Here is a 3160-nt window from a genome sequence, read left to right as displayed (position 1 = left end):
TGGTGGATTTGGACTGCCAGCCTTCTGGTTAGCAGTCAAATGCCTTAGACACTACACCACCAGAGCTCCTATGTGGAAAAGCAGACTGTAAATATTAGACAAATTGATCTTGCAAAGTGGATGGATATGCCACTTTCCGTTCTCCTTTTTCATTAGCAGGGATGAGAACACGAGTGATCAACTAGATTCCTTGCCATGTCTGCTGAAACTTTTGGTTGAAGTTTTATGGAAAATGCTTTAGATATATTTGAAGGTGCCTTAGCAAATGTTGGTTGAATAAATCTGCTTGTTCAGAGCTTAAAGCTACTTCTTATTATTGTTAGCTACCTTTGAGATGGCTCCAACTCATAGAGACCCAATGCACAACAAAACAAAAAACTCCTGGGTCCTGTGCCATCCTCACAATCTTTGCTAAGGTTGAGCCAGTCATGGCAGCCATTGTGTCAATCCTTCTCACTGAGTGCCTTCAGAACTGCATCCATTTGTTGAAACAAATGGGTATTCTATCAATTCCTGGAGCCCTGTTTTCTGCCAATTCCTTCTAAGCAGCTTAGACATCTTCATACACTACCACTGGTTCTTGATCACATGTACCTCTTGAAATTGTTGAATGTCGGTGCAGTGTAGTAAATTACATAATATGACTTTCTAACCTTAGTCTTTAACTCCATGGTGGAATTTGTCATGAGCAACTGAGTAGCTCCTGATACTCAGTTATCTGATATCCACCTGGGGTATTTCTGTTGCGAGTGACATGAAGCAATCTTCTGGGAAGTTCTCTCTCAGGTGTATAGAATTCTGATGTTGGGAATTGGTTAGTTTGGCCACTCTGCCAGGCTCAAAAAGAGCCTTCCTAGAGGCAGAAGGAATCTCTCACTGCTGGCTGAGAGACGCACTGCTGAGAGAAATGCACTTGCTAAGAGATGCAGAGACACACTGCTGAAAGATGCAAGAGACACGTGCTGCTGAGAGAGACATGCTGCTGAGAGAAAGACTGCTGGCTGCTAAGTGAGACAGCTGGCTGTGAGAGACTAAGTGCATTTCTTAACTTGAATTGTAGCCTGTTGCTTCCCTGATAAACCCCATAATCTGTGTGGCCACTGCAGCAAATTATCGAACCCAGGAGAAAGGTGGTGGGTGCTGTGGGAGGAACGGCTGGTGTCACGGTTGGTAAAAGGGCTGGAAGGAGGGAGCATGTCTGATCTCACAAGAATAGTCCTTGGGCTACTGAAGATGATTCTGTGTTCCTCTTGTGGGGTTAGAGGAGGTCAGAAGATATGGCCTCCTTGCCCCTTCAGCGGCCAGCTTTTTTTTTTTTTGGTACAGTGAATCTGTGTATTCCTTCCATCTTCTTTTGATGCTTTCTATTATCACTCAATATTTTGCCCATAGAATCCTTAAATACTGCCAATTCAAGGCTTGAATTTTATCTTTAGTTCTGTCAGCCTAAGAAAGGCCAAGCATATTCTTCCATTTTGGTTTTCTACTTCCAGGTTTTTGCACATTTCATTATAATTCTTTGCTTTGTCTCCTTGAGCCACACTTTGAAATCTTCTGTTCAGCTCTTTTGTTTCATCATTTCTTCCATTTGCTTTAGCAAATTTCAGAGTCTCTTCGGACATCCATTTTGGTCTTTTCTTTCTTTCCTATCTTTTTAATGGCCTTTCACTTTTTCATGTCTGATATCCTTGATGTCATCTCACAATTCATCTGGTCTTTAGTTACTAGTGTTTATTGTGTCAAATCTATTATTCAGATGGTCTCTAAATTCAGGTGGGATATAATGACTTCAAGCACTTACTGATGATGACCAAAAACTACAGTCTTCAGTATGGATTACACCTCAGCATAAAGACAACACAAATCCTCACAACTGGACCAAAAACCGGTATCCTGACGAATGAAGAAAAGATTGATTATCAAGGATCCAAAGTCAGCCATAAATGGAAGCAGCAGTCAGGAGATCAAATGCCATATTGCACTGGGAAAATCTGCTGCAAAAAACCTCTTTAAAGCGTTAAGAAGCAAATACGTCACTTTAAAGACTAAGGTGTGCCTGACACAAGCCATATATGTTTGTGAAAGCTGGACAATGAATAAGGAAGACCTAAGAAGAGTTTATGCTTCTCAATTGTGGTGTTGGCAAAGAATACTGAAAATACCATGGACTGCCAGAAGAACTAACAAATCTGTCCTGGAAGAAGTACAGCCAGAATGTTCCTTGGAAATGAGAATGGCCAGACTTCGTCTCACCTACTTTGGTCATGTTGTCAAAAGGGACCATTTCCTGGAGAAAGATATCATGCTTGGCAAAGTGGAGGGCCAGTGAAGAAGGGGAAGACCTTCAACAAGACAGATTGACACAGTGGCTGCAACAATGGGCTCATATATAGCAAGGATTTTGAGGCTGGCACAGGAAGGACTGAGTAGTGTTTCGTTGTGTTGTAAATAGGGTCACTATGAATCAGCCGATTTGAGAGCACCTAATAAAAATAACATTTTTTCCTTCTTAACTCTAAACCCTGAAAAAGAAAAAAAAGTAAAAAACTTGTTTTCTTACTGTTTACCTCTTTATGAAAGGAGTTACATGCACTAAAATTTAGGTGGAGGTTCTGGAGGGTTGTCAATTTCTCCCTAACCTTTTCTAAAAATTACATATCTTTCCCCATATTAGCATACAAGGTAGTGGTAACATGTTCTTTGCTGGAATCAAAGAGAACAGTGATAATGAGAGAAGTTTCTATTTGAATATTTAAATTTCACAAACCTTTGTTTCTGGCTAATCATTCAAGATCTTTTATGTAGCAGATCTCTGTCCATGTTGCAGTTTTAGAAAACATCCTAGTTACATGAAAAATAACTGATTTTGCTATTTACTACTTGTTCACTTGTGACTCATACATAAATAGCACAACGAAAGAGTAGGTAAGTAGCAGAAGATTTGTAATGAGATAAATTACCTGCCTCGGTAAGTGCCTTGTGCAGTGCCTTCGTCAATAAGGACCGCGGACAACAGGTGAAACAAAGTTCCAGATTCTCTAGACGTGACCTAGTGTAATTCCTAGAACTCCAAACTAAGCTAGGGAATATAGTTTTCCAATGTGTGGTAGTTAAGTTTGTGTGTCAACTTGGCTGGGCCTGGTTGAGTGGCTGGGCAGCT

The 3160-nt window shown here is 40.6% G+C and overlaps 1 protein-coding gene across 1 annotated transcript in view; it reads right to left on the bottom strand.

The window, feature by feature from the left end:
• The window catches only part of LOC122151994 (charged multivesicular body protein 1b-2-like), a 10303-nt gene that overhangs the window by 5733 nt on the left and 1410 nt on the right, over window positions 1–3160 (bottom strand). The gene's annotated exons all lie outside the window — the stretch shown is intronic.

This window comes from Orycteropus afer, unplaced genomic scaffold (assembly GCF_000298275.1).
Source record: "Orycteropus afer afer isolate SDZICR_OR568_19922 unplaced genomic scaffold, OryAfe1.0 scaffold01030, whole genome shotgun sequence".
Taxonomy (NCBI): domain Eukaryota; kingdom Metazoa; phylum Chordata; class Mammalia; order Tubulidentata; family Orycteropodidae; genus Orycteropus; species Orycteropus afer.
This window is presented reverse-complemented; position numbering and strand designations above follow the sequence as displayed.